We start from the raw sequence: 17838 nt of genomic DNA, 5'->3' as shown, positions 1-17838 counted from the left end.
CTCAATGAGCCACAACCATTTTCTGAATGAATGAAAACTCTTTTCTCGATTATTTTTTGAAATTGACTCGTTATACAGAGGATCTGTGATGCTCTGACTTCAGGTGTAGTTTTATATTGTAAAAGACCTCAGTTTTTATTCCTGAAGGCTGTAAAAACGGATTGACTGCTTCATTGGTGCCTGTTACGCTATGAAAATCAAGGGAAATTGTTTTCTTGAGTAATTGTTTCCTTATTTCGTCATCTTTTTTGGGTTGGTTTGTTTTCAGTTTGCCTACAGTTTCGGAAGAACAGAAAGAATGTCACATGGCTGGATGTGGTGTGCTTGCTATATTGTTTATGTTAGCAGGTGAGGAATGACAAACATACCAGTTGTCCCTTAGAATCCTGTCACCAAAGAAACCTCCCCGCCCCACCCCTCCCAACACCAACACACATGGAATCCTAGGGAGCTTGCAACTGAGCAGGGAGGAGAGTGTGGACAGGGCCACCTCCGGGAAACTTGCACCTGTTTCCCTAGCTAAGGGAAGACTCCATTAGGTCCCGGCTGAATGGGGAAGCCTCAATTTCACAACCAAATTGCAGACACAGACTGTTGGGTTTTCAAGACTAATCACTTCCCCAGAGCTGTGTGTTGTCAGTTTCCCCTCCAGACCCCAAGTGGACATTCGTCTCTCGCTGTGGCTGTGTTGACCGACGGCCCAGCTTCTTCCGATGGTGCTCCCTGGCAGAGTTCCTCTGACTTCTAAGGCCAACGACTGTTTATTGAGCTCTTTGCTGTCCCACACAGAAGCCAGGATCCTCGTGTGGCAAAGGAAGCTTTGGAACGCTGCTAGTGTGAAATGAGACTGCGGTAGGTGTAAAGCGCGGATTTCGAAGGCTTACTAGGCTGTGGTTGGAACTGGGTCTTCTCCCTGCCACCCCCTCCCCCAATTAATCCATCAAAGTCCTGACTCCATAGGTGATTTCATTTGGATTAAGGAAGTCATCGAGGTTAAATGAGGCCACAGGGTGGGAGCCCGATGACCAGGAAGTTTTCTTCCTCTCTAGTTCAGAAGAAGACACAGTGAAGGAATTCCCATTGTGGTGCAGTGAAATGAATCCAACTTAGTATCCATGAGGATGTGGGTTTGATCCCTGGCCTTGCTCGGTGGATCAGGGATTGGCATTGCCATGAGCTATGGTGTAAGTCACAGCTGCAGCTCCAATTTGCCCCTAGCCTGGGAACTTCTATATATGCCAAGAGTACAGCCCTAAAAAGCTCCCCCCCCAAAAAAAAACCCCAAAAAACCAGACACAGTGAGAAGGTGGCTGCCTGCAAAGCAGGCAGCAGTCTGTCAGCAGAACCCCACTGTTCTGGCCCCTCATCCTTGACTTCTAACCTCCAGAACTGTAAGAAAATAAAATTTTGCTGTTTAAGCCACCCAGGCTGTGGCATTTTGTTAGGGCAGCCTGAGCAGACTAATACACAGTATGTAAAAATAATGTAAAATGTCTAATTAATACTTTTTTAATTCTATGTTGAACTAATAAGATTTTGGATATGTTAGGTTAAATAAAATACATTATTGAAATTACTTTGATTTATCTCTTCACTTTCAAAAAAGTGTCTCTTAGAAGAGTTAAAATTATATATGTGGTTTTCTATAGGGCAGTGATCACCTAGACCCTTGGGTTACTATTAAATAGTCTTAAATTTCCCCATTAGTTCAGTGCCTGTTCATGAGGAAACCTCTAACCTTTTTCTGCCTTATAACCCTTCTATTTCTTTTTCCTTTAGTAGCCAAAACATTAAAACCAAACCGAATAAAATAAAATAAATGCATAAAGAGCAAGTGAACATGAGGAAAACAAAATCTGCTGTATTTCCCTGGTATATACTTTCTTTTTTAATTAAAAAGATTTTTCTTTCTTCCTGATCTCTCTTCTGCCTTATTTCTTGCTCCTTGAAGCCAACACATAGGAAGCAACTTAATGATTGTGGTGTAGAACAGTAAATCCCCTGGGGAAAACCACCCCAAAGAGAGTTAGGCAAGTTTCTACACTCTCAACCCTGAGCCCTTGATGGTGGTGATGGTTACGGTGGTTGTAACCATATAACAAGATGGTCAATAAAAACAGGGCAGAGGGGTCTCCTGTTTGGTTTTTTCCCCCAGTGAGTCAGTGCCCCACCCAACTGCAGAGAGGGCTACACTCTTTCAGGTCTTGCTGGCTGGAGGAGAGGAAGGTTCTGCCAAGCCATACTGAATGCATCGTTGGCAACACCGAATGGTATCTGAATAGGTCTGGGGAATCAGAGAATTTTAGCTCACGTCACCTGGAGCAGGAGAAATGTTTTGCCAACAGCAGAGCAGAGTGCAAAATATTCTGGATTAATCCACATGCTTTGGACAAATCTACACTTGGGAAAGAAGCTTCTGGTGTCAGATTTACAACTGGAATTCATGGGTTCCACTAGTTCGGGCCTCACTGTTTATTCCAAAATATAATCTCCTTAGCACAGCCCTCGATTTTCTGAAATTTTATCTTTGGCAACAAATACCTTGAACTAGCAGACTTGCTAGGTTGATTTTTTGGAAAAGAGGATGCCAAGTAGTCGAATCTGAAGAGCCAGAGTGAGTCTGTCAGTCATTCTTCCACATAAAAACAGTGTTCCATGAAGACAGCTACTATTTCAGCTTGTAACTCAAATGTGTTACAAGTGCTTTTCCTCAAGGCATGCATCAGAAGTACCTTATGGGCACCTCCCATTTCATCAAACAGACTATTTCAAAAAGGCCTATGCAAGAATTCAGATGTAATAAGTTCATTATTACTGCTTCATTAAGATCATTAAATAAAACTAGCTTTTTTTTCCCCCTCTGTAAATAGTTGGTAAGAAGCCTTCTATGACTGCTAGTTGCTAGTTCAGTTTGGTGCTATTTATGGGTTTGTGCTAATGGGTAGCAGTTTTACCCACAGTTTTTGCACCGTCAGTGAAAATGCCAACACAGTAAAAAGGGGAAATAACATCTTTTATGATGAAAGTAATTTTTTAAAATCTTTTTTGGACACCTCACGGCATATGTTGCTGGGCCAGGGATCAGATCTGAGCTGCAGTTGTGACCTATGCTCTAGCTGTGGCAATAACAGATCCTTTAACCCCCTGTGCTGGGCTGAGGATCAAATCTGCGTTCCAGTGCTACAGAGATGCCACAGATACCATTATGCCACAGTGAGAAGTCTCATGATGAAAGTAATTTTGAACCTTAACACCCCTTGAAGTGGCTTCATTGATCCCTTGGGGTCCACAGATGACACTTTAAGAAGGGTTTCCTCTAAAGTGTATTATAAATGGAAGGTATTGCAATTTTCCTTCTGAAAATTAATAGCCACTTGGTTTTTTGGTTTTTTTTTTTTTTTGGCAAATCATTACTGGAGATGTTGAGGTTAAGCCAAACTACCTTGTTGGAAACACTGACTAGGGAATTAACGCATCTAATGAAAGACTATACTCAGCAGTTGCCATGGTGCCTGTCAATTTTTATTTAGATTTTTGTGCTGTGTGGCGACTGCCAGAGCTTCCCGAGGATACTTGAACAGAGTGGGTCACTCTTCCTTCTAGTTATGGTGTATGGACCAAGTTATCCCTCAGGATCCCTGTCTGATGGAGCATATTTCCTCCATTCATGTGAAATCCAACAGGCCCTTGCAGTCTTGAAATCTGAATGACGGGGTTCTCATCATGGCTCAGCAGTAATGAACCCGACTAGTATCCATGAGGACTCAGGTTCAATCCCTGGCCTCACTCAGTGGGTTAAAGACCCAGTGTTGCTATGAGCCATGGTGTAGACTGCAGACGAAGTTCAGCTCTGGCATTGCTGTGGCTGTGGCTTAGGCCAGCAGCTGTAGCTCTGATTTGACCCATAGCCTGGGAACTTTCATATGCTGTGGGTACAACCCTAAAAAGACAGACAGACAGACAGAAAAGAAAAAAGAAAAATTTAATTTATTTATTTATTTTTTTGCTATTTCTTTGGGCCGCTTCCACGGCATGTGGAGGTTCCCAGGCTAGGGGTCAAATCGGAGCTGTAGCCACCGGCCTACGCCAGAGCCACATCAACGCAGGATCCGAGCTGCGTCTGCAACCTACACCACAGCTCACGGCAACGCCGGATCCTTAACCCACTGAGCAAGGGCAGGGATCGAACCCGAAACCTCATGGTTCCTAGTCGGATTCGTTAACCACTGCGCCACGACGGGAACTCCGAAAAAAGAAAAATTTAAATGAATTTGTGTGATTTAAAACATCGAGTTTTTGGCAGTGCTTATGAATCCCCTAGTTATTTGAAATTACATATCAAAGTAAGGGACTCACATGGCACAAATATTGCATCGAAACTGGAGTTTAGTCTCTGTAGAGACTTGAGGAAAAGGGGCAACGACCATGTTTTCCTCTCATCCACACACAGTGCCAGGAATACTGTGGTTATCTCTCAATTGTTTTTAAATTAAAAATACTGATGGATAATAGGTTGCTTTGGGAAATCACCCAATAGAAATCCTAATATGTTTTGAAAGTATTTACCTGCATTTAGCTCTCTCTCTCTCTCTCTCTCTCTTTTTTTTTTTTTTTTTTGTAGGGACACACCTATGGCCCATGGAAGTTTCCAGGCTAGGGGTCAAGTTGGAATTGTGGCAGCCAGCCTAGGCCACGGCCATAGCAACACCGTATCTGAGCTGCATCTATGATCTACATCATAGCTCATGGCAACACCGGATCCTTAACCCACTGAATGAGGCCAGGGATTGAACCTGCCTCCTCACGGATACTAGACGGATTCTTACCCCACTGAGTCACAATGGAAACTCCCTGCATTACATTTTAGGATAGAGGAGTCGGTGAGCAAAAAATGGAAATTTTTTCCCTGTCTCTGTGGCACCTGGATGTGTACTTTACCCTGCAAGTTCAAGGGAATGAAATGGACTCTGACTTCAGGCCTGATAAACATGCATGTGCATAACTATCCCTTCTCATTAGTTTCAGTGACTCTTTGGCTTAGTGTTACAAAATACATTTCTCCTGGCAAAACCATGATTTTGTACTTTATGTTTCGATGTTTTTTTTAAGGTCAGACTTCTTCCTCATTTAGCCACCAGGGATGTAGATATGTCTCAGTGTCTTTAAGATAAATCTTTAGAATGATTTGTAATCTGGCATGTCCTTGGGGAGAATGCCTTTAAGTTTAGATTTTAAAAGAGAAAACAGGAATGCAGCTTACTATGGGCACAGAGGCACCCTGCATGTAGGAGATTATTGAAGTCTAGAAGTTGCACCAAATCTAAAATCTCACCTTCTAGAAATCATTCCCATCTTTTCTATTTTTGTCACCACAAGGAGAAGCATGTGATCCTCAGAGTTTTATTTTGCCTTATATCAGACTCCAGACCTTCTGAATTTTACACCATACTTAATTGTGTTCCTATTACATACCCATTTTCTAAGCAGACCTTCCTGGGTGTGATTAGAATTAATTTTATTTACCCTTAAATTAAAACCCAAACAAAATAGATGGATATTAAGGGGGATTTTTTTTTTTTTTTTTTTTTTTTTTGCTTTTTAGGGCCTCACCTATGGCATATACAAGTTCCCAGGCCAGGGATCTAATCAGAGGGGCAGCTGCCTGACTACACCACAGCCAAAGCAACTCGAGATCTGAGCCACATCTGCAACCTACACCACAGCTCACGGCAACACCCGATCCTTAATCCACTGAGCGAGGCCAGGGATAGAACCTGCGTCCTCATGGATGCTAGTCAGATTCATTTCCACTTAACCACGACGAAGACGACGACGACGATGACCGGGAACTCCAAAATATCATTTTTGGTGCAGAAGTAGATGGAAACAGGTCTGGACTCATGACTCTTACTATCCAATTTAATTGTCGCTTCTGCAGTGGAATGAGTGTGTTTAAATGATAGTTTAAATCAGTTATTTGAAGAACTTAAATTGTTACATGATTAAATTGTCTAGCCAGTTTGGCCCATGAGATGAATCTAGCGGTTTCAGAGGAAATAGCCATAGTATTTCTCAGTGGACTAATTCAAGGCTCTCGACCCCTTTCGGGGATTCGTTGGTGGTGTCTGTGAGATGTCTCACATGTAAAGTTTTTGGTTTAATAAGGTAGACAGATGAATGGACCTTCTGGGTGGGGGGCTGGGGAAAGAAATACTTTTCTCTCTTCTGGCGGGAAAGTATGGCAAATTGGAGGGGAAATGGAGCATTTTAATTGATTGGAGACTCCTCTGGTAAGGCTTCAAAGGCAATAAGAAAGATCACAACTCTTGACTGGGGCTTCCTGGACTAGGCTCTTCCATTTCTTTCTTTTTTTTTTTTTTTTGCTATTTCTTTGGGCCGCTCCCTCGGCATATGGAGGTTCCCAGGCTAGGGGTCGAATCGGAGCTGTAGCCACCGGCCTACGCCAGAGCCACAGCAACGCTGGATCCGAGCCGCGTCTGCAACCTACACCACAGCTCACGGCAATGCCAGATCCTTAACCCACTGAGCAAGGGCAGGGATCGAACCCGCAACCTCATGGTTCCTAGTCGGATTCGTTAACCACTGCGCCACGACGGGAACTCCGGCTCTTCCATTTCTAAGAAAGAGACGCTGGACCCTTTCCAAACAACTCTATTTCCCCTTCACCCGGTGCTCTATAAATGCAGCGTAGAAACCCAACTTGAAAATCGCCTGTGCAGACAAAACCACTTAAGCCATGTAAGCAAAACTAAATCTAGCTTATATCATGAACATAAGCAAGATTTACTTTAGATTATTTCTTATAAATCATAAAAGAAACTTAGATCATCTTTCTAAAATGCTCTGAGGTAATCACTTCTCACCAATCCCCTGCCATCTGGAAACTCCCATTGCGATAACCAGTCATTTGGAAGGTTAAACCACTTCCTCGTGTCCACTTTATTAGCCACACTGTCACTATTCCCCTGAGCTTCATGCTAGTTTCGAATCTGAAAACTCCCAGTTTGAGAACTGTCCTTATAAGCACAAGGAACTCTTACTAAATACTATTTTATTGATCTGGTTTTAATTTTTGCTGTTTCTAGATTTTTCTTTTTCTTTTTTTTTTTTTTTTTTTACTATACTGGAAGCACGCAGAAGTTCCCAGGCCAGGGATCAAACCAGATCCATAGCAGTGACCTGAGCTGCTGCAGTGACAACGCCAGATTCCTAAGTAGCTGAGCCACACATGAACTCCTGTTTCTGGATTTTTTTTTTTTTTTTGGTCTAGGGCTGTACCTCTGCCATATGGAGGTTCCCAGGCTAGGAGTCAAATTTTTGACTCCCAGGCTAGGAGTCAAATTTTTTTTTTTTTTTTTTTTGGTCTAGGGCTGTACCTCTGCCATATGGAGGTTCCCAGGCTAGGAGTCAAATTGGAGCTGTAGCTCCGGCCTACGCCTCCAGATCATAATTCCGGATCTGAGCAGTGTCTGCAACCTACACCACAGCTCACGGCAATGCCAGATCCTTAACCCACTGAGCAAGGCCAGGGATTGAACCGGCAACCTCATGGTTCCTAGTCGGATTCGTTAACCACTGAGCCATGACGGGAACTCCTGTTTCTGGATTTTTGATAGAAGGAAATATAGTAGGTAAACACTGAGGAGAAGTTCTGGTTGGAGTGAGGATGAGTAACTGAAATCGTTGGAGGTAAGAATGGAAACAGAGTTGAAGCTGAATTGCAGAGGACTTGATGGAAACGCTGAAGAGTTTGGACAGTGCGCAGAGAAGAGTTACTGAAAGTGTGAGAAAGAGATTGCTCTGACCCAGCTGCCCTTGGGGATAACTGATGTAGCAGCAGTGTTTCAGGGGGCTTGGAGGAGCAAAAACAGAGGAGAGAACAGGGTGGAAGGTTCTGAACACGATCAGATGGGAAGTAATGAATTGTGGATTTAGGCTGTGGTCCCAATACAGGGAGGGAGTGATGGCTTCTAGAGATGTGGTCTAATTGGGATGAAAAGGGGTGGTGTTATTCAGAGGAAGATCAGAGGGAGCGTCAATGAGAACCTTGGATTTTAAGCTGGGTCACTGACAGCATAGGAATGGCGTGGACAGAGATGGGCTGCTGAGACCACCATTTTTGGGGTGGTGGACGGGTGGGCAAGGGACAGGATGGTTATTATTTTGGGAATGTTAGGTTTGCAATGCTGGTGGAACACTCAGCAGAAAGTTAGAATATGCGGAAAGAGTGACCTGAGAAATATGGATTTGGGTTGTATCAGAGGAGGGTTGAAGTCGAGACTGAACTGAGAGAGTGTAGGAGATTGGCAGGTGACTGAGGGTGCATTGTGTGGGTCCATTGTTTAGTCCAGGAGATAGAGGTAAGGAGGCAAATAACTAGAGATCAAGGGCATAAGCATGATACTCCCATGTCTGCAGGTCATGACCGCAATGACATAAGAGCCACAACAACTACTCTGCCGGGGAAAGCCAGGCACATCTGCAGCTGGGATCTAAAGCTGAGAAGTTTGTCGGGCTTCCCAAGGGAGGAAGAGCACTGCAGGCAGAAGAAAAGCATACCCAAAGGCACAGATTGAAGGTGGTGGTGGTTGGATTTGTTGGGGAGCAGGGTGGTCGTAGGAGAGAGAAAAGGAAATGGATGCCACGGACCGTCCAGAACTCGGAGTGGAGGACAGGGAGGGAGAGCCAAGGGGAAAACCAACCAGACTCCTGGGTCTTGAGAGACACAGTCAATAGCAACTCCACTGGTGGGAGAGGGCGGGGTGCTCCATGACCTGGGGCTGCTTGCTTCAGCCCTTGGCCTCATGCCCTTCTTTGCTGAAAGGGGATTTGCTCTAAGTCATTTCTGAAGCCCTGTCCCTCTGAAGTTCCATTTGTCTCTCCAACTCTGGGAAGCTTTTCTTTTCTTTTTCTTTTTCGTTCTCTTTTTCTTTTTCGGGCCACACCCAGGGCATATGGAGGTTCCTAGGCTAGGGGTCAAATCAGAGCTACAGCTGCCAGCCTATGCTGCAGCCACAGCCATGCCAGATCTGAGGCACGCCTGCAAACTACACCACAGCTCATGGCAAGGCTGGATCCTTAACCCACTGAGCAAGGCCAGGGATGGAGCTGGAGTCCTCATGGATACTTGTCAGGTTCGTTACTCCTGAGCCACAGCGGGAACTCCTGGGAAACTTTATTTTCTTTTCGGGTGGCATTGACTAATTTAGTGTTCTAGTAATTAGAGTCTAATTGGAAGCCTTGTGACCCGGAAGAGGTACCACACTTCCTTACGGCGTCTGTCTTGCTGTCAGGGCATAGTTCACGCACGGGGAGTAAGTACTTCCTCATTAGTGCTCCCCAGGGGCTTCCATCCAGCAGCCAGTTACTGCTTTGGGGGTGGGAGGGCAATATTTATAAAGGTCTCTTTGGAAACTTTTCTATGACAATTGAACAGCAAAACGTGTGTTGGATATTTACACCGCTTAGAATGGAAAAGATATTTTAATCATCATCCTTCTCCCTGGAGTTTTACCAGCTCCTATGTGTCTTGGAGCGCTTCTTCCTAACAGCAGAAAAAAGGGAGACTTTGCTATCTCGAGGGGTCCTTGCACCGCTTTTTGTGATTTAGGTGAAGGTTTGATTGGAGTGCATGTTTTCTGATCCTCATAATCTTAAATAAATAATCCAAGCCCACGGCATTAATAAAAGCAGTAATTCTGTCAAGTATCCTTGCTAACTTCCTAAACTTCTGAGCGTCCAGACCTGGTGATTTATGAAGGCTGCCAGAATGGGAGCTGTGGTGTTTTTTAGGGGATTCCTTGGGAGGTATACTTTTAAGGGTAATTACCATGTGTCAGAAAGATGTCTTAGCCCCCTGGACACTGGGTGCCCAATTTTATTTCAGGGGTCAAATGGCAGGAGAACTATATATGAAAGGGTATCCTTTCAACAGTTAAACATGCATAAGGAGAAAGTAAATGTAAACTGCGACGCTTAATTCTGAGCGAGTAGGAGTCAATTCAGTCTGTGTTTCTCTTGCTGCCAGAGGTCCGTCAAGTTCTACAGACATTTATTGCAATCTTAACCATGTCCCAATGGAAGAGAGACACATATATGACTTTTGCTGGAGCACGGTCCAGTGCTGGGATTTTATACCAGTGTTCTGGGGGATATGAAGCAAGTGCACCCAACCCAGCCTGGGGGGTGATGGAGGGCGGGTATGTCTTTCCTGAGGAGGTCTTGCCTGGGCTGGGTCTTAAACCATCAGCTGGAGTCATCCCAGTGAACCATGAAAAGGGGGACCGTCAGAGAAAAGGCAGGAGGCTTTCAGCACTGCCACGTGGGATAACAAAGACCTTTCGGTTGGAGCACGAAGGGCAGAAGCAGTCGTAGCAGTTAAAGCTGAGAAGGTGAAGGGACCAGTCAGCTTGGTAGGCTGATGGCCGTTCTTTCCCTGCTAGAACACTTGGCCTAAAATCTGACACTCCCACTTGAAGGATCTGGACTTGGAAGTGGGATCTTGAAAACTGTGTGAATATCAGTCCCTTGTCATCCGAGTTAGACTTCTACTGACCAGGTTGGCGGGTCTTATTGCTCCCTACCCAGATCCCTGGCTCCCAGCTTTCGAGCTCATTCTGGAATCGGAACTTGGATCTGCACTAACCTGGACTGGAGGGTTATTCCTCCCTGAAATGGTCCCAGGTTTCAACATCCCTCCCATCAGCTAACCTGGATCTCCCTGGTTCGTGACCCAGATTCTTGAACAATGTCAGGGACCCTCATGGTAATCCTCTCCCCACCACCCATGGTCTGAATGACCAGTCATTTTAGACTACGCCACCTAGCTCATGCTTCATCTTGCTAGAGCGCTTGAATCTGGTGATTTGGGCTGCAGCTGCTCCTCCTCCCTCTTTGTCTAGACTCCTTTTCCTGGGTCTTCACTGCAGCCAGCCTCAGCCGCCTTCCATCAGGTCCGAACCACCTCCGACCTGCCAGCTGAAGGTGAGCTGGTTAGTGTGCCAGACTGGGCCAAAGCTCCCTAGAATGGGCAGAAGTCCATTTTCAGATGCCCAGTCGTTCCCTTAACCTGTCTCTACCCACAACCCAAACTTAGTTTTTATTTTTATTTTTATTTTTTTATTTTTTATTTATTTTTTTAGGGCCGAACCCACAGCATATGGAGGTTCCCGGGCTTGGGGTCAAATTGGAGCTGTAGCCACCGGCCTACACCACAGCTCACAGCCATGCCAGATCCTTAACCCACCAAGTGAGGCCAAGGATCGAACCCACAACCTCATGGTTCCTTACACCAGCCAAAATGGCCATCATCCAAAAGTCTACAAACAATAAGTGCTGGAGAGGGTGTGGAGAAAAAGGAACCCTAGTACACTGTTGGTGAGATTGTAAATTGGTGCAACCACTATGGAAAGCAGTATGGAGATTCCTCAGAAAACTAAAAATAGAATTATCATTTGATCCAGCAATCCCACTCCTGGGCATCTATCCAGAGAAAACCACGACTCGCAAAGACACATGCACTCCAATGTTCATTGCAGCACTATTTACAATAGCCAAAACATGGAAATAACCTAAACGTCCATCGACAGAGGAGTGGATCCAGAAGATGCGGTACATATACACAATGGAATATTACTCAGCCATTAAAAAGAACGAAATACTGGCATTTTTAGCAATATGGATGGACCTAGAAATCATCATGCTAAGTGAAGTCAGTCACACAATGAGACACCAACATCCAATGCTTTCACTGACATGTGGAATCTGAAAAAAGGACAGACGGAACTTCTTTGCAGAACAGATGCCAACTCAGACATTGAAAAACTTACGGTCTCCAGAGGAGACAGTGTGGGGGGTGGGGGGATGTGCTTGGGATGTGGGATGGAAATCCTGTGAAATCAGATTGTTATGATCATTATACAACTACAGATGTGATAAATTCATTTGAGTAATAAAAGTAAAAATAAAAAATTCTTAAAAAAAGTCCTTTGTGGACAATTTTGTAATTTTTTCTAGTATCTGTACAGTTGGATAAACGATTTTCATGACTGCATTTTAGGGCTCACTGCACCATCGATGATACTTGAATGTAACTTGAAGACCCCCAAAGATACAAAGCTTTAGGACAGAGGAGGGGTCCTCCATCCTGAGTTCCTGAATGGTGGCAGAGAAGAAGGTGTCCGTGAACCCAAGGCCCCCTTTTTTTGCCTAAATACTCACTTCCCCTGGCTGGGCACGTTCGTGGTTCCCGTCAGCTGTGGTGACTCAACCTCTGAGGATACATTTGGAAAATCCAAGAGAAATAAAAATCATGCGAAAGTTTTTTTCTGAGTCCTTAAGCATCACTGCTCAGTCAACACGGGCCAAAACCTTTGTCAGAACAAACTTCCTTTTGAATTGGATGGTGTTTACTAATCCCTTACAGGTCTGGAAACCTGGCAAGCCCTTGCCTTGGTGAGGTGTCCTAGCACTTCCACGTGGCACCCAGAATTCAGAAATGGAGAGCTGCACCAATGCCACCGAGCAAGGAGCGAGGCACCTGTCCCCCGAGCGCCCCGCCCCTGCCACACCATCCACAGCTTATGGGAAAAACGGAGTGGTTGAAGGTGAGGAAGGAAAACAAGTTTTCAGATTTTTCATTTTCCTGCTTTTCTTTTTCTTTCTCTAGTGGCTGTGCTTCTTTAAAATCTCCCCTACGGATTTTCCATTCTCCTTTTTTCGCAGTGCTCAATGGTGATCTGGCAGTAGATGAGGCATTTTCTAGATTTTTCTGGCCTTCTCACTATCAGGAAAGAGTATTTCAGAATATGGTGACCCCCCGAGACGACTCCAGGAGTTTCTTGATGGCCTAGGCGTTGTCACTGCTCTGGCTTGGGTCGCTGCTGTGGCATAGGTTCGATCCCTGGCTCAGGAACGTCTGCCTACCTCAAGTGTGAAACAAACAAACAAACAAACAAACAAAATACCTGTTCCAGTTAATTTTGAAAATGACGGTTAAGCTCTCATGGATTTCTGAGGAGTCGCTAGCATAGACATGTTTTTTGAGAGCTTTGTAATCATTTAGAGCAGAGTGACTTCTTTAAATGTCATAAATATCTTGAAAACTTTTGACATTTTTTCATTCTTTTGTGCAGTTAAAAAAAGGTTTCTCTGGGAGTTCCCGTCGTGGCACAGTGCTTAATGAATCCGACTAGGAACCATGAGGTTACGGGTTCGATCCATGCCCTTGCTCAGTGGGTTAACGATCTGGCGTTGCCATGAGCTATGGTGTAGGTCACAGACGCGGCTCGGATCCTGCGTTGCTGTGGCTCTGGCATAGGCTGGTGGCTACAGCTCTGATTTGACCCCTAGCCTAAGAACCTCCATATGCCGTGGGAGCGGCCCAAGAAATGGCAAAAAGACAAAAAAAAAAAAAAAAAAAAAAAAAGGTTTCTCTGAATTAAAAAAAAAAGAAAGAACATGTATATCCCAGCACAAGAATTTATTTATCTATTTATATTTATTTTTAGGGCAGTACCTGCAGCATATGGAAGTTCCCAGGCTAGGAGTTGAATTGGAGCTGTAGCCTCTGGCCTACTCCAGAGCCTTCGTAATTCCAGATCCAAGCAGTGTCTGAGACCTACACCACTGCTCACCGCAACGCCAGATCCTTTACCCACTGAGTAAGGCCAGGGATTGAACCTACGTCCTCATGGATACTAGTCAGGTTCGTTAACCACTGAGCCATGACAGGAACTCCCCAGCACAGGAATTTATGTGAATGATTAATGAGAGTCCATATGTGAATCTGAAGCATGATTTAAGAAATAAGGAGATGAGCATTGTATGATATATAATATATAGAAAAAAAAGTTTTAAGGCTTATCATTTGCTTGCTTTCTTAATTTTAAAAAATATGAGACAGGCAGTGATAATATGTCCTAAAAATGTCTCCATAATACTGGGATACTTTCTAGAAAATAAAAAATTGTTGTTTTTTTTCTCCATGTGTTTGTTTTGATGCTGAATCAGAAGACAACAGTGAAGGTATTTAAACAGGTGAGGTTAGTTCCCTAAGCTAAGGGCCAGCCCCATGTTTATTAGCTGCCTCGATTTCCCTACATGTAAAATGAGGCTTAAAAATAATACTTCCACAGAGTTCCCATCATGGCTCAGTGATTAACGAATCCGACTAGGAACCATGAGGTTGCAGGTTCGGTCCCTGGCCTTGCTCAGTGGGTTAAGGATCCGGCGTTGCCTTGAACTGCAGTGTAGGTTGCAGATGCGGCTCGGATCCCGAGTTGCTGTGGCTCTAGCGTAGGCCGGTGGCTGCAGCTCTGATTTGACCCCTAGCCTGGGAACCTCCATATGCTGTGGGAGCAGCCTACGAAATGGCAAAAAGACCCCCCCCCCAAAAAAAAAACCTTCCTCATAGGGTGGTGGTGAGATTGAATCAGAGTTGGTGTAAATTATACACTGTAGAGCCTTGCATAGAACACCCACTGATAAACACGTGCTCTTCTCAGTATTATTATTATCCACAGTTTCTGGTACCTTGTGAGTACATGATAAATGCTGAGTTGATCAATTTTATTTAGCAATCTTTTTTTTTTTGGTCTTTTCAGGGCAGCACCTGCAGCATATGGAGATTCCCAGGCGAGGGGCTGAATTGGAGCTGTAGCCACTGGCCTACACCACAGCTCACGGCAACGCCGATCCTTAACCCACTGAATGAGGCCAGGGATCGAACCTGCATCCTCAAGGAGGCTAGTCAGATTCTTTTCCGCTGAGCCATGACGGAAACTCCCATTCATTGTATTTTTGTATTTGCCTTCTCACAGACCAAAAACAGAGGTATGAAAGATGTCATTTTCATCCTGTTTGGAATCAAATGTACACTTTTCCTGTGAGCCGCTGACAGCACAATGCTAAGCCATCCCGTGGCACAATATTGAAATGAAGGAGGTGGAAGAATATTGCTGGTTTGGGAAAAGGATTCATTTGTATGGAAAAACAGAAGCTCTAAGTTAAAAAAAAAAAAAAGTTGACTCTTTTATAGAGAAATGTCCACGCCATGCAGAGCCAGAAAACTTACTTCCCCTATTAGTTTTACAGAATTTTTGCAAAGTGCTAAAGCAATTTAATGTCGGGATACAATGATGCTAAGAAAAATAAATGAATACATTTAAAAGCTTCAGGCACCCATATGCAAAGGCCGCTAGGCATTTTAATAGGAGATAAGTAATAACCATTAATCATGGTTTCCAGACGTTTCCTCACATTACCTTAGGCAACTGTGGCCAGGCTGAGGCCTGGTACTGTGAGGAGGAAGCTGCTGGTCCCGGATAAAATAGTGATTTTTTATCTACACTTTCCACGTGGCATTTTGTCTACACTTCCACCCTCTTACAAGTGAGTCCAAAATTGCACCTGTTGACAACTTAATTTTTCCCCCCTTTGTTTGCCCTCCCCCGAGGAAAAGGTAATAAAATCAGTGAAACGTGCATTTCTTTGCTTGGCATAAATTTTGGTTATCTTGAGCTAGACGAGTTGGGAGAAGCCCCCACGGGCGTTGGCGTGACTTAGGCAGGGACCCTGCTTCTATCCACGCGTGGAGTCACAACGTTTATTAATAGAATCCTTGGCCTTTTTAGATTCAAAGCCTTCGTGGGGAATCTGATGAAATGCTGAACCCTCGTTCCTCAAAATACACGCTGGAAAATAGTACCTCCACGGCGTCCCCAAAGATCCACGTCTGTCTTGAGACCCTCCGCGATGGCCCCACGCAGATGTCATGCCTACGTTGCAAAGCAGTGAGAATCACATGGAGAATGATTTTTTTTTTTTTTCAAATGCCTCCTAGGAACAAATTGGTAACCTTGCTCACCTCTCTTTTGCCTCAAGTCTCTTTTTTTTTTTTTTTTCCCTTGGTCACACCTGCGCATGGAACCCGCGCCACAGCAACGACCTGAGCTGCTGCAGTGACAGTGCTGGATCCTTCACCTGCTGCCCACAAGAGCTCTCTAGTCTCCACCCTTACAACTCGCTTTCCCAAGCTTCTGGCATTTTCTTACATTAAAGTTACAAATCAGCTGGATGGGCGTTCCAGATGCAACAGCCATTCAGCCACGTCTGTGGCAGAATTTCACCTCCCCCATCCTAAGCAGGCCTTTAAAACAAGGCATCTTACCTTATCAGGAAAAGTATCATCCGTGCTTCCTTAAATGCCGGGACCGTGAAGTCAGTGACTCCCGGCAGCTCTGTCCACCCCCGCTCTTCTCATGGTTCACACACCAACCTGTGTGCCTGCTCCTCTGCCCTGGGTAGCATATTGGGTTCTGGTTCTCTTCTCTGTAACCGTCTCTTTGGAACAGAGGGTCCGAGTCAGCTTTTCATCCATGATTTGATGACTCTTCTTCTACATCTGAGTTAACTTCTACTGTAGTTAACTCCTTTTTTTTTTTTTTTTTTTTTTTTTTTAATTTTTAATTTTTTTTTTTAAGAGCTACACCTGCCACATAAAGAGGTTCCCAGGCTAGGGGTTAAATCAGAGGTGTAGCCCCTGGCCTACACCACAGCCACAGCAACGCAGGATCAGAACCAGAGTCTGTGACCTACACGGCACCACCAAATCCTGAACCCACTGATCGGAGCTGTAGTCCCATCTTCAGCCTACACACCACAGCTCACGGCAATGCAGGATCCTTAACCCACTGAGCGATGGCAGAGATTAAAGCTGTGTCCTCGTGGGTGCGAGGCAGATTCCTTTCAGCTGAGCCGCGATGGGAACTCCCCATCATTTCAGTGTAACTACTCTTGCACTGCATCTGCTTTTTATGTGGTTGAAACGAATACGCATGAGGAAAGCACAATTTTTTAAATATTTTAAAGCTTGGAGTTCCCGTCGTGGTGCAGCAGAAATGGATCTGACTAGGAACCATGAGGATGTGAGTTCAGTCCCTTGCCTCACTTAGTGGGTTAAGGATCCTGCATTGCCGTGAGCTGTGGTGTAGGTCGAAGATGGGACTACAGCTCCGATCCGACCCCTAGCCTGGGAACCTCCATATGCCGCAGGTGCAGCCCTAAAAAGACAAAAAAATAAAATAAAAAAATAAAATAAATAAATTTTAAAGCTTGATATTCCGGACTCGCTATTTGACCTTTAGATGCTTTAATAGAGTGACAAGACCACCGGGGCAAGAATAAAAATGGTTCTGTGTATTTTAAAATGTACTGAAAAGACAAATGTGTGTTTGAGCATTTGGGTTTCCTTCAGAGGATAACAGCAAATCTGGCATTGTCACTGCAGCAGCTAGGGTTGCTGCTGTGACGAGGGTTCGATCCCTGGCCCAGGAACTTCTGCATGCTGCGGGTGCACCCAAAAAAGGAAAAAAAAAAAGAATGAGTGTTTAAAGCAAGTCTTATTTCCTATAATTGCTTTGAGTAGGTGTTACTGATTGCTTGCTTACCTCAGGAGAACATTTAGTAAATAATGATACAGGTTATATTTAATAGTTTAAATAACAATGAGTCAGATGTGTCCTGTGTTGCAATATGTTGCATACATGAATTTAAAATTTTATGTAAAATCATTATTTAATGATTGTATTAAAGTTGCACATAAATTCGCTAATCTGCACATGTGCAATTTTTGGAATGAAATTCCTGCTTTTTCGTTAATGGTCAGAATTGAGAGTATGGCAGTATTTTATATGTAGAAGTGTTTGGGGGAAATAAATTTTTTTTGTCTACTGTACATAATTCAAAGAAATGGGGAAGAAGGGCAATAAGGGAAATAAAAATTGTTCAGAAAGCACAGGATGGTGACGGAGTTCCCGT

At 44.3% G+C, this 17838-nt stretch overlaps 1 long non-coding RNA gene across 1 annotated transcript; it reads left to right on the top strand.

Moving 5' to 3' along the window:
• LOC106504316 lies at positions 451–16464 on the top strand. Its single transcript, XR_001297695.2, has 3 exons — positions 451–852; positions 12446–12626; positions 15654–16464. It is a non-coding gene; the product is annotated as an uncharacterized LOC106504316 (long non-coding RNA).

The sequence above is a fragment of the Sus scrofa genome, chromosome 7 (assembly GCF_000003025.6).
Source record: "Sus scrofa isolate TJ Tabasco breed Duroc chromosome 7, Sscrofa11.1, whole genome shotgun sequence".
In the NCBI taxonomy this organism is placed as follows: Eukaryota; Metazoa; Chordata; class Mammalia; order Artiodactyla; family Suidae; genus Sus; species Sus scrofa.
The sequence above is the reverse complement of the archived record's forward strand: the minus strand, read 5'-3'. Positions and strand labels throughout refer to the sequence as shown.